The sequence below is a fragment of the Myxocyprinus asiaticus genome, chromosome 23, assembly GCF_019703515.2.
Source record: "Myxocyprinus asiaticus isolate MX2 ecotype Aquarium Trade chromosome 23, UBuf_Myxa_2, whole genome shotgun sequence".
In the NCBI taxonomy this organism is placed as follows: Eukaryota; Metazoa; Chordata; class Actinopteri; order Cypriniformes; family Catostomidae; genus Myxocyprinus; species Myxocyprinus asiaticus.
In genome coordinates this window covers 19463615-19487390 of record NC_059366.1, presented here as the reverse complement: position 1 = coordinate 19487390, position 23776 = coordinate 19463615, and the positions used below count along the sequence as shown (strand labels likewise).

Here is a 23776-nt window from a genome sequence, read left to right as displayed (position 1 = left end):
AATATGCATATAGTTATATGTTGTCTTCTTGAGCATCAATAAATGTTTGCACCTTGTGTAATAGCTGTGTACAAGTCCCTCAATTGTAAGTGTAAAAAGCTTGATTTTATATATACATCAATCAGTCACAACATTAAAACCAACTGCCTAATATTGTGTAGGTCCCCCTCATGCCACCAAAACTGCGCCAACCCGCATCTCAGAATAGCATTCTGAGATGACATTCTTCTCACCACAGTTGTACAAAGCTGTTATCTGAGTTACTGCAGACTTTGTCAGTTCGAACCATAAATAAAATAAACTTTAGAGACTGTTGTGTGTGAAAATCCCAGGAGATCAACAGTTACAGAAATACTTAAACCAGCCCGTCTGGCACCAACAATCATGCCACGGTCCAAATCACTGAGATCAAATTTTTTTCCCCATTCTGATGGTTGATGTGAACATTTACTGAAGCTCCTGACCCGTATCTGCATGATTTTATGCACTGCACTGCTGCCACATGACTGGCTGATTAAATAATCGCATGAATGATTGTTGGTGCCAGAAGGGCTGGTTTAAGTATTTCTATTACTGCTGATCTCCTGGGATTTTCACACACTATCTAGAATTTACTCAGAATGGTGACAAAAACAAAAAACATCCAGTGAGGGGCAGTTCTGAGGATAGAAATGCCTTGTTGATGAGAGAGGTCAACAGAGAATGGCCAGATTGGTTCAAAATGACAAAGTCTACTGTCAGATAACCGCTCTGTACAATTGTGGCGAGAAGAACAGCACCTGAGATGCGGGTTGGCGCCGTTTTGGCAGCACGAGGGGGATCTACACAATATTAGGCAGGTGGTTTTAATGTTGTGGCTGATCGGTGTGTGTGTGTGTGTGTGTGTGTGTGTGTGTGTGTGTGTGTGTGTGTGTGTATATATATATATATATATATAAACAAAACTATTGCCTGGATAGCCCAGACACAGAGACACCAAGAGTGCAAACTGAATGAAATCCCAGATGCAGTTTATTGTGCTACTCCAATCCCAATCAATAATTACCAGAAGGAAAAAAAGTGGTACACAATACAGGACTTTTAATTATAAAGAAGCTCCAAATACACATGGGACTCATATTTTGAAATGTCTGCACACCCAGTTGTGAGCTCACTGATGGCTGATTCGCTGAGAAACCTGCTAACCTGAGCTCCTAAGTTCAAACCCTCAGTTCTTTTCGGGTGATTCAAGAAAAAGACCCGGTTCAAAAGAATCATTTGTTCACGACTCTCTCATGCTGGGTTTGTTGTTGCATGCGGTGCAGCGAGCTCATCAGAAACAGAATGGGTGAAAAGCGGCGCGAGACACACTGGTGCGCACTCTAAAAATATATTCAATTACTCACAAGATATCTGACAAAACCACATTTGAATGCACACAACCTGACTGTCGCCAATGGCGACTAGATTTTAAATTATTTTCGCAATCAATTATTTTTGGTCATATTTGCGACCATTTTAGTCGCAGTCTGGAGCCCTGATTAGAATTCAAGACAATGCTAAGACAGCTGTAACAGGGTTCAAACTGTTTTTTTTGTTTTTTGTTTTTTGTAATTAACATTTTTTTATTGATTCAAAGAAAAAACACAGCAAAAAACAACATATACACACCAAATTGTATAAATACAAATAAATACAAAATAAAATGTATAATTAACATGCACAATTAAACTAAACATCTCCCTCCTCATCCCTTCCCCTAGAATACTCCAAAACTGTCAAATACCTACCCCACTTCCTGAAAAATAAGTCCTCCAGCCCCAGCCTTCCATCTATCATCTTCTCATAAGCCGCCACCCTCCCCATCTCCGCACACCACTCCGGAAATTGTGGCGCTCTGTCTGACTTCCATCCCTTTAAAATAATTAGTCTACCAATCATCACGCCAGTCAGAACCCAATTTTTTTATATATTTTTCGCCAGAATTTATAACTTCCCCATCGCCCGAAATGCAAAGTCTGGGGCAAAGTAAAATTTGAGTGCCCAGAATGTCACGCAAATAATTCTAAATTTTTAACCAAAAATCTTGGATCTTAACGCATCCCCAAAAAACATGGATTGTGTCTCCAACTTCTGATTGGCATCGCCAGCAGGTGGATGTGTCTTTAAGACCAAGCCTATATAATCTAGAGGGGGTCCAATAAGATCTTTGTAAAATATTAAATTGCATAAGGTGAACCCATGCATCTCTAGATGCAGACTTGACATTTTTCAGAATCTTAGCCCACACTCCATCTTCCAATACCAAATTCAAATCCTTCTCCCATAATTTCTTAATAGAAGTTAAAGCTCCATCCCCCATACTCTGAATTAACAGGGAGTAGTATACTGATGCCTCATGACCTTTTCCAAAAGCCGCAATCACCTCTCCCAATCTCCCTCCTTAGTGGGGTGTGTGCTACTCCCAAAAATAGTACAAAGCAGGTGGCGCAATTGTAAATACCTATAAAACTGAGGTCTGGGGATCCCAAAATGTTGGACCAAGTTTTCAAATGATCTCAACACTCCACTTTCATATAGGTCACCGAGTGTAGCAACCCCCCTCACAATCCACTCTGGCCAGCTGAAAGGGGACTTGCCAATACATAATCTTGGGTTCTGCCATATGCTCGAGGCAACATTTAAATAAGTGTCAAATTTGAACAATCTGGACACTTTAGTCCATACCGAGTGTAAATTCGAAATAACGGGGTGTAACTTAACTTTTCCGATTAGTTTGATAGAGATGCTTTGTAATGGCGAAATAGGGGCAAGAACTGCCTGTTCAATAACAAACCAGGGAGGGGCTCTCCCAGGTAGAAGTGACCAATGAGCCAAATGTCTGAGACTGAACACATAGTAATAAAACAAAATCTTGGGTAGGCCTAGCCCTCCTTTGTCAATTGGCCTATGTAACTTATTAAAATGCAATCTGGGACGTTTACCATTCCAAATGAAGGACTTCACTATGCTATCAAATTGCTTGAAATAAGAAAGGGGGACATCTACAGGGAGAGATTGTAGCAGGTAGTTAAATTTTGGAATACAATTCATTTTAATAACATTAACCTTCATTAACCATCATCGATAAATGTAATGAAGCCCACCTGCCCACATCGCTCAAATCTTTTTATTAAAGGGTCAAAATTAACATTAACTAAATCAGACAAATTCGCTGGGAATAAAATCCCCAAATACTTAATGTCCTGTTTGGGCCAGCTTTGGATTTAGATCAATTAACTTTGTATCCTGAGAATTTGGAAAAGGAATTAATAATTCTGTGGAGGCAAGGCATAGATCTAGCAGGTTCAGAGACAAATAATAAAATATCATCTCAATAAAGCAGAAGTTTATAAGCCACACCTCCCGCCACCACCCCTGGAAAATCTTCCTACCCCCTTATCGCGGCTGCTAATGGTTCCAAGGCATGTTTATTAATCAATATAATGACTCCCTTGCTCTTACTTGAGCCAGCACTAAAAAAAAACATGTCCACCCTATATCTTCCCAAATTTTTCAGCTTCCTGCGGGTAGAGATGTGTTTCTTGAAGAAACACTATATCATATTTCTTACGTTTAAGTAATGACCTTCTTTCTTTTTATGGGGTGCCCCAACCCATTCACATCCCATGTGGAGAGAGTACACTCATATTAACATTTGACATTGATAGAGTAGAAAAAATAAATTGTGTGTCAAAAACAAAATTACACAGACCACATTCCCCATTAGTGAAACAATCAAAGCCCGAACTTCCTGAACAAAACAAACAGAAAAAGAAAAATGTACGCATTAACCACGCGCACGAAAGCGCCAACCGGCGACAATCCCTCCAAACTCAAAAGGTCCATGAACGCCCACGATCCCCCACGACAACTTTGCCATCGGATTGCTAAATTTTTACATAACAGAAAATATTTCATAAAATAAACCCCAGCCAATAGGAAGAATGAACACAAAGAACCGTCTCAAAGGTGTGATCTTCCACAAAACATATTCCAGCTGATATAAAACCGTTCAGATTCCTCAGACAGACAAACGAGTTCAGCGGATGACGTAATCATTCCATTGCCCCGTAAAAATACTCAAAACAAACTTCAGCCAGCAGGAGGAATAAGCACGAAGAACGAACAGATTAATCCACAGCTGTTCCAAAGGAGTGTTTTTCAATAGAACAAGCTCCAGCCGCTAGACAGAACCAATACAAAAAGAAACAAAAACCGGCATCTCGGTTCCCCGGATGGTCGATTCAATTCACTCGGAGGCCGCATAAAAGTATATACCATGATTTACACAATCCGTCAACTTTATTAAAGACATCCTTTGTGTGAGCATGTAGATATTTTGTGGTCATCCGTAGTGTCCACTCTCAAACTGTCCGGGAACTTCAATGCAAAAATAATCTTTCGTCAATGCAAAAGTTTCTTTAAGGAAAAGTGTTATTCACAAAACAAACTCCAGCTGCTCGGTGGAGCCAATGCAAAAAGCAAAAAAAAAGAACAAAAAAAAAGACGCCCAGCTTCCTCAAAAGCCAGAGTAAGTACAGCGAGTCAACCCACTCACATGAGAAACACCCAATGGTTTACTCACCCACTGATTCAATAAAAAACACTGCCTGATTGGGACATGTAAATACTTTGCGACGGTCCTTCGTTTCTATTCTCAGTTTGGCCGGAAACATCAGAGCAAAAGTGATCTTTCGCTGATGTAAGAGTTTCTTACATTCCTTGAACCGATCATGTTTCTCTCGTCGAACTCGCATATCCGGGAACAAGAAAATATTATGGTTCTTCCAAGAAAGCTTCCCTTCGCTCCTCGCCAGGCGCAACACAAGATCTTTATCAGATGATCTCAGAAATCTGGCCAGAATTGATCAGGGCCTATCTCCCTCAGCAAATCTGTGAGCTGGGACTCTGTGAGCTTGCTCGATTTCCAGTTTGTGGCCTGTTATGTCGAGCAGACTCGGGAAAAGCTCGTCTAGGAATTTCACCATATCTCTGCCCTCCTCATGCTCAGGAATTCCAACAATACGAATGTTATTCCTACAGCTTCTATTCTCAAGATCTTCAAGCTTTTCAAGGAGATGTTCCAAATCAACTTTGGTGGTGGGCAGATTAGTGGTTAATTCTCTCTCTGAAGATTCCAGACAATCGATTCGTCTCTAGGAATCAGTCACTCTTGTAACTAACTCAGAGAATTTTATTTCCATTGCCGTAATCGATTGACATATTACAGCGAGATCCTCCAAGTCAGCAAGTACCTTCGTCAACATCACCGACATGTTGGACAACTGACACCTCTCCTGCAGCGCCATCCAAATCGAGTCCCCGGTCTGTAGGCCTGTCGGGGCTTTCATCCTGAACACGTAAGTGTCTTTTAATGTCTCCAGAGCCCGAGGATTTTGACTTCTTTGCTATGTTTTGCCTCAAAGAGCAAATGTGTAACTGGGTGTATCAAATTTCACCAGATTATAACATGAAAATAATAAAAAAATTAGCAAAGTGTGCAGAGCTCGTCGCTCACACGTCTGCTTCTTGCATAGCATCACCTGACCTTGGGTTCAAACTGTTTTGAGATTTGTCCACTTTAAACACACACAGACATTGGGCTCATAGTTCCACAGCAGCAGAGTGCAGAATAATACAACAAGAGTTTCAACTTTGCTGGCTACTTGCTCATTTAAAGGGAGATAATTGTACAATCTGAATTTTTTTTTAAAAGTGAATCCATGTACATCCACAAGAACTTCACGCAATACTTCAGTGTGTCTGATATCAACATGCAGGACCACAGATGAGAAGAATGCACATCAGAAGCTCAGTTACAGGTATTGCACTAAAATAACTCAGAATTCTGCTCCTAGCGCTATGTTTGCATATAATTAGGAGAAACTGTGCGCTGGTATTTAGCGCTTTGTTTTTCTTCTTTTACTTTTTTGCACTTCATTATTATTCAGTAATACACAGATGTATTGACTGATGTCCTCATGAAATCAGAGACTCTTCCCTCAAAATTCTGAAACAAATGGTCAATAGAGACGACCAGGTTTACCGGTGATGTGTCTCGCTTGTACTTTTGTAATCAGATCACCCAAAACGTATCTTTTTACCAGGTGTACAGGGCCTCAGTTGGGGACAAATGGTTGTGTAGTTGATACAGTCACTCTGCGACTTACAAAAAACAAGACTGCAGGTCGCACGGCGCCAACTGCAAGTCGTGTAATGTGCACTTGGCTTAACAGTGTCTCAGTCCATTTTGCATTCACCATGTGTATCGTGGAACCCAGACCACTTTTAAAATATAATAGATTATAATTACTATTATTATTATTATTATTAAGGCTACATTTGATGTTAAGAGTAGAATTAGCTCTTCAAATTAATTTATTAGATTAATTAAAAAGAACATGCAGCATGTGTACAGGTGTCTGTGTTCAAAAAACGCATTTTATTGATCTTTATCATCAAGACAACATCTACAAAATATTACATATTATATTATGTAATTTCATTAATACGCAATATTATTACATTACATTTTGTTTTATATATTAAAAAAGTAATGCAGTAGAACTAAATGCATTGTTTTATATATATATATATATATATATATATATATATATATATATATATATATATATATATATATATATATATATATATATAAATATAAATCACACACGCGCGCGCGCACACACAGGCGCCAAAAGTTTGGAATAATGTACAGATTTTGCTGTTTCGGAAGGAAATTGTTACTTTAATTCACCAAAGTGGCATTCAACTGATCACAAAGTATAGTCAGGACATTACTGATGTAAAAAACAGCACCATCACTATTTGAAAAAAGTCATTTTTGATCAAATCTAGACAGGCCCCATTTCCAGCAGCCATCACTCCAACTCCTTATCTTTGAGTAATCATGCTAAATTGCTAATTTGGTTCTAGAAAATCACTTGCCATTATATCAAACACAGTTGAAAGCTATTTGGTTTGTTAAATGAAGCTTAACATTGTCTTTGTTTTTGAGTTGCCACAGTATGCAATAGACTGGCATGTCTTAAGGTCAATAATAGGTCAAAAATGGCAAAAAAGAAACAGCTTTCTCTAGAAACTCGTCTGTCAATCATTGTTTTGTGGAATGAACAGTGTTCGTACAGATGCTTCAAAGGACTTTCAAAGAATTTAAGCACATTTTTAAGGACAATGCTCGAGATGTCATTAAAACAAATTATTTTTGTTAATTTTAAATAAAAATATTTTAACCATTCAGTTAATTTATTTTTTATAAAACACACTTATTATAAGTACAACAATGAGCATCTTTAACTGCACATTCTCACAGTAACAATTCTTGGTTCATTCATGATTAAATTGATGTGCAATTGTAGTGTGCTCCCTTAAAACACATTTCGCTTTCCAACAAAAGTGAATAACTGGGTCCGTAAACAGTTGTCCATATGTCTCGTGCTGTGTTCCATGTTTTCCAAAGTCACACAACAGATTTGTGAGGAACTGACCGAAATTGCAAAAGGGTCATTTTCAAAAAGTGTTGACTTTCCAACTTACAAAATATTGAAATTTTCCATTTAGTTCAGTTTTTGCCTATAAATGCTGAGGGTAAACATTCTGTAACATGTTGACATTAATTTTTATTCATAAAGGACAACTTGCCTGTTGTTTCATGAACGAAGCAAGTTAACACTAAGTTAACACTAACGAGGATTAAATGGGTTACAACACCACATTTTGAGGGTTCAATGGGGTACAACACCAAATATTTTTGTGTGAAAATATTAGTTAAAATGTGAATAACTTTTTAACATGCTGGGAAAAATCACTATATGCATATTTAAGCAGCCTCTGAACTTAAATCTTAAAAATAATTTTCTACAACTTTTTGTATTTAAAAAAAATGTTAAACATAAAAAAAAAATGTAAAAAAAAAAAAGTTATTAACATTGATTTCATGTTATTGGTTTTATCAAGGGACAAACATTCTTTTTAAATTAATAATAATTTTGTTTTGCTTTTTGGCACACTTGTTCGGCCTTGCACTAATGCTTTTATTAAAAATTAAGTACAAAATAAATACACAAATAACTTTACACGTCACAGAAGTGGTGTACCAGGTGAAGGGAACAAGGATTTTTTTCAGGCAATTAACAATTTCAAATATATTTCTGAAAAATTTGCAAAACAGAGTCAAGCCATTTCATATCATTAAAGGTTACGTTATAAAATTATTTAAAAAAAACAAACAAATAAAAAAAAGCTTTTTCTTCAAAGTCAAGGGACATGTTTGTCAACATATTTTGATATTGACCCAAATGTTGTCAGAAATAGCCTATTTTGTGAGACAAAGCTTTCTTTACAGAAGGGGGCACTAGACAGCTCACAAAACTGAATCCTCCATTGATCTGCATTCAAGTCATTCAAAATGTTTTACATCTCATCTAATTTTTTCACTCTGGAGTGTAAATTGTAATTAAAACTGATAGTTGCAAGTATTCATACTTGTTAAATCCGCAACAGCAGTATCTATAAAACAAATATTTTTTGAATCCTCCAGTAACACTTGATTGTGATTGGCCCATTCTGAACAGCGCTGCCAAAAGTAACAGGTGCCACGTGACAGCGCCGTCTATGCGCTGCCTACTTCAGCAGTGGTCTAATGGTCTGTCGTCGTGTTTTTCCGAAAATAAATACATTTCATTTATTAAATGACTTAAGCAACGTATTGTAAGATTTTCTATAATTCAAGAACTTTTTAAGCACCTCTTGGTAAAAATAGCTATTTCCAAGGGTTTTCCAGGACTTAAATTTGAAAAAGCCAATTTCAAGTACTTCAAGCACCTTGTACGAACCCTGAATGAAGGCTATACAATGCTTGAAACTGCCAAAAAAAACTGAAGATTTCATACAAAGGTGTACACTACAGTCTTCAAAGACAAAGGACAACTGGCTCTAACAAGGACAGAAAGAGATGTGAAAGGCCAGATGTACAACTAAACAAGAGGATAAGTACTAGTGCCCGACGATTTATCGGTCGGCCGATATTAGCCTTTCACAGATATATCGTATCAGCGTATATGTTTTCTGATATGCGCAGATATTAAAACTTCTTTTCAGAACTTTTAATGCAGAAAACAATGCTTGGGTGATATGCTGTTTATCGCTTGACTCGGCAGAAGCAAACCACGAGTTATTGTTTGCAACTGTTTTGTTATACATTAACAACGAAATATTGCTGATGATGTTTTGATAAGCAAGAAAACTGTACTTTAGTACAATTTAGAGGTACTTGTACTTGAGTATTACCATGGCATTTTCTATTACTTTATACTTCCACTACATTTCTAAGGGAAATATTGTACTTTTTCCAATGTTGACAATGTATAATAATAATGCCAAATTGTCTTCTAGTCATATCTCTGTTTTCATTCCAGCTCAAAAATTAACTATATCGACCACCATATTGGTAATCGGTGAATTTTCCCCTCTAAAACCGTTATTGGTCTCAAAAATCCCATATCGGTCAGGCTCTAATAAGTACATCAGAGTCTCTAGTTTGAGAAATAGACACCTCACATGTCCTCAGCTGACAGCTTTATTGAATTCAACCCGCTCAACACCAGTGTCATGTACAACAGTAAAGAGAAGACTCAGGGGTGCAGGCCTTATGGGAAGAATTGCAAAGAAAAAGCCACTTTTGAAACAGAAAAAACAAAAGGAAAAGGTTAGAGTGGGCAAAGAAACACAGACATTGGACAACAGATAATTGGAAAAGAGTGTTATGGATAGGGTTGGGAACCGAAAACCGGTTCTTGTTCAGAACCGGTCCCATGCTTTAAAAAATACCGGAATCGTATGATCTTCATGACTTTCGGTTCAGTTAACAGTTCTCCAGTGTGCAATGTTCCGCCGATGTGGCTAAAACACCATCCTCATATACTCTGACCTGACAGTGTTTCCAGCAGCGCTGCCCAATACTGACTACAGCGTAAAAACACACAGTTCTACCAGTGTATTTAATTCCCAATCGAACGGGTCTCGAGCCGGCTCTTTTTCAACACAAAACATGTGCTTCCGGTACAGTGCGATTCTCGAAATAATTATTCAAAAGGAGACGGTTCTTTTGAATCAACAGCGCAAAACATACAGCGCTTCCAGTATACAAGTAATCTTATACTGATGTGCAAGTTATGAATGTCCAATTCGAAATTAAATAAGAATCTGACAGCTAGAATGCCAAGGATCTGCAAAACTGCCATTGCTGCACATGGAGGATTTTTGATGAGAACTGTTTGAAGTAGTTTAAGAAGTTCTGAAAAGATTTCAAATTGCAATAGTAATTTTTCACGCTATTAATGTCCTGACTATACATTGTGATCAGTTGAATGCCACTTTGGTGAATAAAAGTACCAATTTCTTTCCATAAGAGCAAAATCTGTACATTATTCCAAACTTTTGCCACCAGTGTGTGTGTGTGTGTATTTTCATAAGGGTCCTTAACTAAAAAAAAAAACATTTCTCTAATTACTGAATCCACATTTCAAATTAATACCTGGATGTAAGGGGGTTCGGTGGAAAGGAGGCGGCAAGAACCGGCTTGACAACTTAAATAATAATTTAATAAACAACTTAAAACACACAACTATAAACACACAGTACAGCTGTCTGTAATTCTCTCTCTCCCGAACTGTCGTCCCTGGCCGCCTTTATCCCTCGCGCGCCCCATCAGGCTGATTGGGGACCGGGTGTGTCTCATTCCAGCCCGGCCCTGCCCTCCTCGGCTCTACACTGGACTTTAATGCTACATGCATCAACATAAAGTGCATTTTAAACTTAACATATGTTCAACATTCAGAATCTGTGCATCACTATAAAAAGGAACAAACTTGCTATTAAAATGGATACAAGAAGGGATGTTGTGATAACGTGGCTCAGGTATTTTAATCATACGTGGAAATCCCACATATGACAATGCACAGCGCTTTAGTTATTGTTTCATGTCTGTCTGAATTAGCACTGAGTGCCTGCTTAAAGGAATAGTTCACCCAAAAATGACCATCACTGTTGTAATTGACTGCAAAAAGAAAATGTTTCCAGAAAGGAGAAATGCATGGGGCTTCTCTCTCAGCGAATCGTTTTCTCCATTTGCCATTTTCAACTACACACAATGTGTGCAGAACTGTGATGTCATCAAGCTGACCCACATGAAACATAGGCAGAGCTTGTTTATCTACAGAGCCATACAGGTTTTAGAGAATTTAACCGGACTGGCAAAAATCCAGAGTACCTCACTCAGCCCCTGAAACAAACCAAGTGTGAAAGACTCATCTGTACCAAGTATAAACCAGACACTCAGTTAGATCAATACAGAGATTAATACTGCCTCATCTTCTCTTGGCCAGTGGCATACTTTTCTAGCACAGAGGTAGCAGGTTCTTCCCTAAGAGGGCAGAATGTAGAAAGGTTAGTGAGATCAAAAAGTCTGCCATTCACCATTGCATATACACTAGAGAAAGCTCTGAGAGAGCAGTTGATGGATAGGAATGCAAAGGCTCCATTCTGAGGGTGTTTATCTCACTTTCAAGTAAACCAAATGAAAGGTGCTTAAAAAGATTTCTTTTACGGAATGGATTTTATATTTAAGAAAGTTGGATTCACATAAAATACACTTTTTGGCGTGCTAGGCTAAGTTGTGGTCTCTGGAAATGAATCATCTATTTACATCTGGAAATGGAACAGATCCGTTAACAGGATTTTTTTGAGATTATGCCAATAAAGAATTATTCTATTTCCTGTATTTCACTGTATAGTCATGTATTTTGAAATGGCATTGTCAACCTGGTCTCATAGTGAAAACGTGACTCTATATACATTTTTGCAAAACTTGTTATACGTGTCTCCAGGTACAATTTCCTGCAGTTTCCAGGTGAAATGAACACTAGAGGCGCTACAACAACTGTGTGTTTCATTCACTTTAATGGCTGATTATGATTTTATAAATACTTATTTTTCTCTATATTACTCAGACCCGGCTAATTTATGTTATAGACACACTTTTACTCAAACGCATCTTTTAAAAAAACAATACATTTTAATGCTTGTATTCCAGACCCACCTACATAAATACACTTATTCCAACATGATTAGCTTGTGCGGTAGCGCACCTTGCTAGAACCGTGGTTCAAGTCCAGCAATGATCTGACACGTGACATTACAGAGTCATAGAACAGCATGAAATTATTTGGTTGGTTCAGAAAATGTGATTTTTCATTTTGCTTCTACATTTTAAAACATTAATGGTTATGTTTAGGCATTGATAAGCTAAGGATATCTTTTTTCACGTCTAATTTATATTTAAAAAAACTAATGGTTAGGTTTAGGCATTAATTTGATAAGGATGTCTTTTTTAAATGTCTCATTTATACTTCAGGCAAAAGTTTTACATTAGGGAGGTATTTTTTCAAAACATACATCTAAAATTCACCTTAAAACTTGTCTGAATACACCATTTTACTCGCTTTTGGCGCCTCCAGCTGGACATTTTATTAGAAACCTGCAGCCAAACAAGTTATACAGCACGTAAATTTTGAATTGCAAAAATGTTGTCATGTTCGCGAAAATTTCATGAGATCAGGCTGGTATTGTAGATCCAACCAAGGGGCTTATTACATGTGGTCTTTTTTTTTTTTAAATCCCCTTTTCTCCCCAATTTGGAATGCCCAATTCCCACTACTTAGAAGGTCCTTGTTGTGGCGCGGTTACTCACCTCAATCCGGGTGGTGGTGGATAAGTCTCAGTTGCCTCCGCTTCTGAGACAGTCAATCCGCACATCTTATCACGTGGCTCATTGTGCATGACACCGGAGACTCCCAGCATGTGGAGGCTCATGCTACTATCCGCGATCCATGCACAACTTACCACGCGCCCCACTGAGAGCGAGAACCACTAATAGCGACCACGAGAAGGTTACTCCATGTGACTCTACCCTCCCCAGCAACCGGGCCAATTTGGTTGCTTAGGAGACCTGGCTGGAGTCACTCAGCACACCCTAGATTCGAACTCGTGACTCCAGGGGTGGTAGTCAGCGTCAATGCTCGCTGAGCTACCCAGGCCCCCTTATTACTTGTGGCCTTGACATGCTGCAAAAGGGTCTAGATGACATAGAGGGATCCTGTTTGCACCATGAATCCCCCACTATTGCTCAGCAGGCTGCAATCCAGTCATGTGGTATGCTATGATGTCACAGAACAGCATGTCCAAGTGTCTGATCTTGCCACCCCTCACGTCTACTGCACTATAAATAAACCCAGATTGGATTGCATACAATCCCCCATCCATTTACCAAGATCCATAGCCTTCAGCTAAGAGTCCACCTCTCAGTTTTCATGAATGGGAAGTTGCATTTCCTCAGACAACTAAAGCAGCCAAAGCAAGAGCCATATTTATAATGAGAGCTCACATGTATCTGAACATTCATAAAATATATATTAATGTTATCTGTACATCTGTAATGTATACATCATTGCTTAAAAATCTACTCCCTTGACCACTCTAATATAAATGCTTTCATTTTGCTGGAAACAGCTTCCAGCACCTGTGCCTTGACTCTGGTTTTGCCATGCTTTGATCATGCGCTCTGTTTAGCATCACAGTTAAATAAAACAGCCTAGATAATAATTACTCATTGCCTATGAATGTGTGGATGCAGAGGGCACAGTGTGCCAAAGCACTAAATCAAACAAATAAAACATCCAGTAGAGACAGGAAGTGGGCTAGACCTTTGAAGAGTGTTTCAATGTTGGGACACAACAAAAGGAAAAACATTAGAATTTAGAGAGCCTGGTCCTCGACCTTCTATTTCAGACCACCTGTGCCCGAAATTGACTTTCATCTAACATCACCCACGTTCCCCTCATCACAATGAATCATGATATCTTTATAATAGACATTATAAGACCTGGCTTCTAATTAATTGTATTTTTTATAGGGAAAATTTAGCTGAAAATAAAAATTCTGCCTTTATTTACTCACCCTCTTGGGCAATTTCCACGAAACCTGTCATGAAAATGCCCTTGTCATATTTAACCCCAAATCACAAAAAAAAAAACAAAAAAAAAATTGTTGCAAAGAAAATGAAGCCTACATTAATGACCATTACGATTTTTGCCTTGTGACATTATCTTCAGGACACTTAAGCACATTTTACCCCCAATTCTGATACCGTAATGCATCCAGAAGTTTCACTTTTACAGTTCATATAGTTTTCAATGATTCTTGTTACTCTAACAGTCAATTTTTACTGCATTACAGTAAAAAAAACAGTGTTTTACTATGTACAATTTTAATCAGTAATAATGATAGACAGTGTTAAGGGAATACTTCAATGATGTAGCCTATAAATACTAAATAAACTACCACTTTTTCATGTTGCTGTAATGAGAATATTATATTGACCAGTATTTTGCATTGCAGTAATGAGAACTGGAGGGTAAAATGTGCCATAATGTAAAAACAAAAATGAATGGCCTTAAAGGAATAGTTCACCCAAAAATGAAAATTTGCTGATAATTTACTCACCCTCAGGCCAACCAAGATGTATCTGAGTTTCTTTCTTCATCAAAAGAGAATTTAAGATTTTCAGGATTTCATTTCAGGCCTCCTCCTTTAAACAATGCAAGTGAATGTACTCCGTTTTTTGACGGTCCAAAATGCATATTTAGGGTGCATCAAAATAATCCACATGACTCCAGTCGACAAATAAAGTTCTTCTGAACCCAAACGATTGATTATTTTGAGAAATAAAACAATACTTACATACTTTTTAACTACAAATGTTCACTTCCTTACATCTCTGTGACGTGCGCTCATGAGAGGGATGGTGTAAGCTCGTTGGTAAGGTCATGCGTCACGTGGAGGAAGAGGCAGGAAGCGCATCATTGTTTATATTGATTTTTTTTTATTATTATTATTATTTGGAAATGATTTTTATTTTATTTTATATTGTTTTGAAATTGTTTTGGACTGTTTTGGTTTGTGAACTGCGCTTGGTCTGTGCAAGTTTCTATTGTAAACAATGACGCGCTTCCTGCCTCAACGTTACGCATGACCTTACAACGAGCTTACGTCATCCCTCTCATGAGCGCGCGTCACAGAGATGTACGGAAGTGAACATTTGTAGTTAAGTACATAAGTATTGTTTTGTTTCTCAAAATAATAAATCGTTTGCGTTCAGAAGAACTTTATTTGTCAACAGGAGTCATGTGGATTATTTTGATGCACCCTAAATATGCATTTTGGACCGTCAAAAAATGGAGTACATTCACTTGCATTGTTTAAAGGAGGAGGCCTGAAATGAAATCCTAAAAATCTTAAATTCTGTTTTAATGAAGAAAGAAACTCAGATACATCTTGGATGGCCTGAGGGTGAGTAAATTATCAGCCAATTTTCATTTTTGGGTGAACTATTCCTTTAACCACAGGCTTATTTCTTGATAGATTCTGCCTCAGGTTTTGCCCCTTGTTGTGCCAAACCTAAATTAATTTATATCTTCTGTGGAACACAAAAATTATTTACTTTCATCTTTTTCCACACAGTGAAAGTGAATGTTGACTGAGGCTAACATTCTGCCAAAAGGCCACAATATACTTTACACTAAACCAAAGAATTAAGAGTCATTTAGAACAAAATCTGACCAAAAAGAACTTGTTTTTGAGTTTGTTCCGGTGGTTCGAAACAGTTTGCCAGCAAAAAAACTCAGAAAACATCTTACCGGCTGCTAAACACCTTCATATTCCTATTGGTTAATTATCTTCTCCTCGCTCCACCCAACCCCGGTGCCATGGGGTTACTTTAGATTTGTTTACACACTTGTTATGGCCAAACATATTTGGAATTCCGTAAATGTGCAACTGAAGTAAATCTGAAGCGCTTTATATATAACACGGTCAGCGCACATTAGCGATGTGCACAAATTGAACTCAGAGCACAGCTGTTCTGTATATTATATTATCAAAGCACGAGAGCACAGAACCGCATTGAGAACGCTATTACACCGTTTCATTATCATGTGTGTTCCGAGTAAGTGTAATATTACAGATCAGAGTGGCGCACATATGATACTCGTAAACATCTGCAGTACTACATTTCAGCGCAGGCTTGAAAGTGAAACAGTGATTGGTCAGTGGCGCACTTCTGAAGAGAGCGTGATTGGTCAGTTGAGGTGAAAATGGATTACGAAATAGCTTGTGATTTGTTACATGATTGATCATCTGGAGACACAGCCTACAATGAAAATGAACAACAATTTGCAACTTAACCTGGCTGATCATTTCTGTTTGCTAGCTCACTAATATCGCAGATGGTTATGCTTACTGTAATTAACCATGAGAGGCAGAAATCTTATTCGCGATTCAAATGTGATTAATTGTGCAGCCTTATCTCATCAATCTTTTGTCTCTACTCTGCTCACGAATGCAGAAGGTTAACATGACAGATTGGCCATTAAATATGGTATATTAATTTCATCATCAATTGAGTGGTTAAAACAGTTTATTACACGGCTCTCTGGGATACTCTATTTTGATTGGACAATGGCGCTATCCAGCAGTCAGACATTGCTCTGTAACAACCGCGGATTAAGAAGTATCAGATCACTCATCCGGGTTCTGCGAGCCGTCTCTCCTGCTTCTCGGCTCACTGTGTCTCTCTACAACTAAGCTAATAAAATAATTTAAATTCAATGTTTCATGTGCATTTATTTTTTATTTTTTGGCAAGTAGTCTTGGGCTAATAGGCTGAATACTGAGGAGTCAGATCGCCATTTTGCAAAGTAAACACCAACAGAACTCCGAAGCAAATCGGAGGTTGATTTCAACTGTTCAGTGATTTATTTCTTCTCACATAATTACATAATTTCAGCGCAAATAAATGTTTCATGTCCATTTATTTATTTATTTGGCAAATAATCTTGTAATAAGCTGAATACTGAGGAGTCAGACGGTCATTTTCCCAAAATAAACACCAACAGAACTCCGATGCAAACCGGAGGTTGATTTCAGCTGTTCAGCGATTTCTTTTTCTCAAATTATATAACTTCAACGCAAATCAATATTTTATGTCCATGTTTTTATTTATTTGGTTAGTAGCCATGTAATAAGCGGGATAATATACAGTCATACAGGATTGGAACAACAAGATTGCTTCAGCAGTGTGCTGCAGTTCAAGCTGTCATCCAGAGCACATTTTCATTACAACCGCCTCTTATAAAGCAAGCACTAGCCTCAAACCTGACAACAGTCCTACGCTAACTCCAGGAATTCGATTAATAACCTGGTGAGTCATTTTATGACCATAAAAATTATACTTACCTGACCTACTGATGGTCTGCATTCAACAGTTACACATCCCCACGACAGTTTGCTTGTACAAGATTTCCACATTCAAATGAAGTGAAGAGGAGTTCAACACACTCCTGAGATCTATGGCACTGCAATGATGTAACTGTTGGACCACTGTCATATGTTCCCGTTTCCATGCCTACAGTACCTGGAGTGGCAACTAAGAGTGGTTTCTATGGTAACAGAGAGCTTCAACAGGGCACTTCAGTGCATCTTTCCTATGACCAGTCCCTTGGAATTGCAAGTGCTACAAGACAAACAAATCTTACATTCCAAAATGAATTTCATTGATTGAACTGAAACAAGAGGGGAAGCTGACACAGTGCAGTGTGAAACCAATACAATAATATATGAACATATGCGTTACTGGGTTCCACGCACACCATGTGCTCCTTGCATGTCTCTTAAAGTTATTTTAACTCTTAAAGGCCAGTATATCAAATGTTAGAGCCCCTAAATTGGGCAGTGTATTGTGATCTAACTGCTGCACTGGCCTTGTTTTGTCTTGTCTATTGAGCCCTAATGAGACACACTGTCAATACACAAAAGCAGCTGTACTATTAAAGTAGATTCACACAGGGAGGCAAAGTCAGTGCAGTAAAGATTTGTATTTTGAGATATGTTTTAAGATTGAGAGAATGAGTGCGAAAATGCTACATCATCTCATTCATTTTAAATGAGAGCTGGTGACTTGCATCTGGAGGACAACAAGGTGCATTCTAAAATTCGACATGGTGCGTTCTTTTTTTAATGAAGGTACGCACACCACCGCTGCCGCTCGGCATCTGTCAGCGGCACCCAGCTACAACTCCGGAGGCTGCTCAAATTTCTACCGTGCCACGGAGCGCAACTTGCATATTTTCCATTAAAAACGTAAATGAGGGGGCCTGGGTAGCTCAGCGCGTATTGACGCTGACTACCACCCCTGGAGTCGCGAGTTCGAATCCAGGGTGTGCTGAGTGACTCCAGCCAGGTCTTCTAAGCAACCAAATTGGCCCGGTTGCTAGGGAGGGTAGAGTCACATGGGGTAACCTACGCGGTGTCACGCACAGCGAGCCACATGATAAGATGCGCGGACTGATGGTCTCAGCAGCGGAAGCAACTGAGACTTGTCCTCCGCCACCCGGACTGAGGTGAGTAACCGCGCCACCACGAGGACCTACTAAGAAGTGGGAATTGGACATTCCAAATTGGGGAGAAAAAAAACAAATCAATGTGCCTTTTTTGGTTTAAAGCTACAATATGTAACTTTTTTGGTTAAAAAATAACAAAATGTTATTGAGAGAGTGCAACAAAAATCCATCTTCCAAACCATGTCTTTACCAAAATACACTTTGATAAACCTATAATTATATTATATTATAAATACTTTAGAGCTGTCAGGATGGATTTCGTGGGAAATTGCATACGTCATTCACCCGTGCATGTTGACGTCATATCCATACACAGACAAAATAAGCTCCGGCTACTGTAGCGCACGTGTGGGAGTTGCTGAAGCTGAAATTAAGTTGTCACAAGGAACGAGAAAAATTGACCATGGATCATTCAAAATGGCAAACCTCCAGGGAATCACCAGTTGTAAAAACAAAGAAACCCCGAACAGAGTAGAATCTACAAGCAAAAATGGAAAGCGACAGAGTCCGTAATAAAACCCGAATCAACAACAGCTTGGCTTTTCAGAGGTGGCAACAACTCCGAGATCTGAAAGGATTTAAAAGTGACCCAGAGATGGCTTTTTTCTTATTCAACAGGTAAGATATTTTATTGACATGGTTTATGTATAGTTGTGTAATCACACTCACGTCTGTGAGTGTGTAGTGAAATACAATAATTATACTGTAATAATTATACTCGGTGCAGACCTTTCACTTGCTAGCACGTGTGTGTATTTTTTTTTTATAATGGCAATAATTTATATAAATAAATCCTTTAGTCCTAGACTTGCCAAGGACATGTGAGTCTTGAAATGATGTTGACCACTGGTTGGTAACAATGACAATCTATAAATTAGTTACTATCATGGTCTATTTGGCCAGAATATCCTGCAGTTATAAAAACTTTACAACGTTTGACCTGATCAGACTAGCAATCGTTATGTCTAATGTTAACAAACGTTGCCTAACTTTTGTAACATAATTTATTTCAAAACATCAATGTTTCCAACAAGTCAAAACAACAGCAGAAGATATGGCACTTATCTGCTCAGATGACATGTTTTCGAATATCCGTCTTTTCCTTTCTTTCGTTATTTGTCCATTCACTCTGATAAGATGTCCTGTATCCTTGTGTACACCGGTGCCTCAAACCACATTCATCCGCGCAGAGGAGCAGAGTCGAACTACAACCAAAATAATGTTCTTCCGCAAGACGCATGCAGTTTTATTTTTTAACCGCTAGAGGGTCAAAAGTTACATAGTGTAGCTTTGAGTTCATGTTGCATATATGGATTCAAGAAGTGAAACATGACTTTTAATGCAATCTTCCCATCATTAATCAAAGAGTTTGCAAACATCAGCAGGTCTCCTAAAGGTTCAGAGGGATTTGAGATAGTGGGGCCAACAAGCTAACTCAATTTGTTAATCCATTTACGAGATGCATGCAGTAATTCATTAGCTACTGAGCAAAGGCTTTCAAGACATTAAGCGGTACTGCCAACAATAGGCCCTTTCCCACTGGCGGTACTAAAGGCTTTTTTAGATACTTTTCCGAGGAACGGAAAGCTTTTGCACCAGAGGAACTATAGTTCCTCAAAGCCGTATTAGGGGACATTTTTAGCTCCTAATCCAGGGTAGGTACTTTTGGGGCCTATAGGGACTGTGGGAGGTGCTGCAGCCTGTGATTGGTCAAAAACATATGATGCACAAAGCATTGAGAAAATCAATTAATTTCTTCTGAGGCAAATTGATAGGTTGCGCTGAGTTGTTTACAACAGAGGAACATAGAGAATCATACATAGATGCCTCATTCGGTGAGGCGCCAACTTGGAACAGTGAACAAGGTGCGCTGTTTGAGTCGGTTTGAATGCAAGTGCGTGAGTGGAGGAGATGCCTCAGACCGAGCTCCTTGCTCAGACCACTGCATAAATTCCTTTTGGGTCGAAAAAGTACCACGGTTCATAGAAACAGCTGCTAATAAGGGATCTACATATAAACATCTATGCAGAGGCGGCTTCCGTGCTTATGCCACACGAGAGGTAGTTTGAACTCCACCCTTGTCAAAGTACTAACCTCAAGCTTGCCGGAAGTGAACATTTTTAGTAAAAAAAAAATTTTTAAATATTTCTTACACACACCTAGCGTTTTGCTTCAGAAGTGAACAGAAAGGTGAGAGAGGCAGTCTTCGCCCCATTATACACTGCAACAAAATACGTTTTTGTTTGTTTTCCAATATAAATACCTAAAACTCCTTTAAAACAACGTACATTTTCTTTAGCAGCTATACTGCAAAAGAAAAAATTGCTATCTGAGAATGCTGAATATTGAAAATACAAATATTTTAAAATATCTAAAAATCCTTTAAAAAAGATGCATTCACCTGAGAAACAGTATTTAAGATATTTAGACTTGCTTTTAGAGCATAGATCTTGAATACAAGTATATTTTGTCTTTACTGCTCTCGCAGAGGTATAATCAAGTGACAAAATACACTAATATTTAAGATACATTCTCTTAAAGTCTAAATATCTTACATGTTGCTTCTCAAGTAAATGTATCTTTAAGGATTTTTAGACAATTTTATATGAAAAACAAGACAAACACTTGATAACAATAATATTTTTTTGCAGTGAATTTTTAACTGAATTAAACTTAAGGTTTTTTTTTTCCTTTAACTCAGTGAAAGTCATTTAGAGGTATTTTTAAAAGATGATTTTGTTCTCTTTATTATTAGCAAGCACGTTTAATACAACCTTTTATGTTGGGGCACATGCTGAATAGTCGATTAAGAGCTTTAATATTATTTATTTTATGAATAATCTAAAAGCACCAATTCCACCATTTCCTTCTTCAGAGTCTTTCACGCTCCACTCCTGTCAGATGCAGAATCACTGTACTCGCGCTGCTGTAGCCAAGCACGCGACTGGCCATAGCTGCAATCAATCAAGCAATCTGCCTCGGTAGGACTGTGATTGCCAAGCACTTGATTGACCGTTGCTGTAATCAATCCCCCCCCCAATCAATACACAAACTCTTCGGATCTGCAAAAAAAAAAAAAAAATCACAAAAGTTAACAATTTTGGGTTCAAAACGGCAAATTTCCAGTTGGGCACATACCATATAGGGTCTTTAAAATCAAATAAGTAACTAATTAAGCACCACTAATGTCTTGAGCTCAAACAAAGAAAAACCAGCCTTTTAAAATCAACCACATCAACCAGTAAAATCATTCTGATTTCTGAGAGCAAAAGAAAACGAGTTATAATCAAAACATTATTTAAAAATAGTTTGACTGCATGAATATGTCCCTTTTAAATCCATCTAAGCAGCAAAAGCCCAAGAGCTAATTTCAAGCACTAGTGGGTTTGGCCCACAGTTTATTTGTTTTGGGACTAGATTTGGGATCAGATAATAACAGAAAAATAGGAAATGAAATATTAAAGTTCTATTCAATAACAAATGGAAGGAGAGAGAGTCTTTATGTTATCAAAATGTAATATGCCATCCAAAATATACTATCCCAATGCTGTGCAACTTACTCCTTACAAATACCAAAGCAGTTTAAGACATTCAGGTATAACCAGATGTGGCTTGCCCTCCCACATTTAAAACATCTGAGGTCTTGGGAAATACATAGAGCAGACAAAACGGCTATATTATGTAACCTGAACAGTGAACACTCAATCAAAACAACAGTGGATTTTGTTGCTTAGGGCACACACCACAGAACAAGAAGCACTATTTTGTTTGATTATTCGTGCCATGGACATCTGACTTCCATCAATTAATTTCACACACACTGACAACCACTAATTGAACTGACAAGGGCTGCTTTCCTTTTTTTTTTTTTGTAAAAATTGACAGGTCTACAGAGTCTTACGAATACAAAAATCAATCATTCCCAACAATAATGAAAATAATAACATTGGATGACATTGAAACAAAGGAAATAAAAAACCAAAGGAAAAGATAAATAACTACTAAAAGGTGACAAGGGCTGTGTCGTCCACTGGTTGAGAGTGGAATGACGTGTAGACTTAAAAGTATATTTTTAAATGATAAAAACAACAAACATTCCTCATGAATAATTAAATGACGGTGACTGTTTTATCTTGGTTAGAGTGTTTACTGTAGGAATGATTAGCTCCACCTCATATCATAGTGAGTGACTTACCTAGACAGTATTTCTGGGCATCATTTGAACGTCTGAACGTTCGAACGAAAGCATATGATGCCCAAAAAAACACCCATTAACAGGTCGGTTACCATGAGCAGGCAGCACCGGCTAACTGACTGGCCTCAGTACATCAGTTACAAAACACGTCCAGCCCGGTAGATAACGCTAGCTTGCTAGTTAGTTAGTCTGACAAATGTGGTGTCACTTACGTTTCTCGGATTGAAAGTTGCCCTCCAGAAGACGCCACGTTCCAGACGGCCGTCAAATTTGCCTTTCCTATCGAGAAGCCACTCGCTGAACATCTAAATATTTTGAGCGTGTATGATATTAGCTCGACTAGCGCAGCTAAAGGTAAACCCAGCTAGCTGACTTGCTAATGCGTTCAATTCACACGGTCACTTCTGCCCTCAACGGCTCTCGGCTGGGTTTGCGAACGTTAGCGGTCATTTTTGACACCCCTTTTCACTTCGGCTCAATGAACAAATATCTTCGACCTGAGTATTGGGTAAAAGGGCCGAATCTGAGGAGAATTTCGAGCCGTGTTAGCGTTTCTAGCTACACATTAGACACAGGTGACGTGCACTACTCTGTGCCATTGACGCCCGCGCGCTTGGCTTCTGTGTGATGGGAGGGGCCAGTGATTCTATGATTGACATGCCGACAACTGCATGTGCTGAATAGTAAATGGTCACTTTTTATATTATTTGGTAAATTTCACATGCATAAATGCAAACAAATACTTTTAATTACAAAAATCTGGCAAATCTAAACCATGTTTTAATATGTATATTATCATAGTTTAATTTTGAGTCTCATAAATGGTCAGAAAAGTAGTCAAATAGTCTAGTCACTAATTATTTTATCTGGGAATTTTATTTGGTTTAATTATTTTATTTATTTCATATATACACTGGCGGCCAAAAGTTTGGAATAATGTACAGATTTTGCTCTTATGGAAATAAATTGGTACTTTTATTCACTAAAGTGCCATTCAACTGATCACAATGTACAGTATAGTCAG

The 23776-nt window shown here is 38.2% G+C and overlaps 1 protein-coding gene across 4 annotated transcripts in view; it reads right to left on the bottom strand.

Annotated features, from left to right (window-relative positions):
• The window catches only part of LOC127413664 (protein phosphatase 1B-like), a 54175-nt gene extending 30806 nt beyond the window's left edge, over positions 1-23369 (bottom strand). For all 4 annotated transcript variants that reach the window (XM_051650967.1, XM_051650966.1, XM_051650968.1 and 1 more), the window contains exon 1: positions 22965-23369. The gene's annotated coding sequence lies outside the window, so the exon portion shown is untranslated. The remainder of the gene's footprint in view (positions 1-22964) is intronic.
• Between the last annotated feature and the right edge of the window lie 407 nt (positions 23370-23776).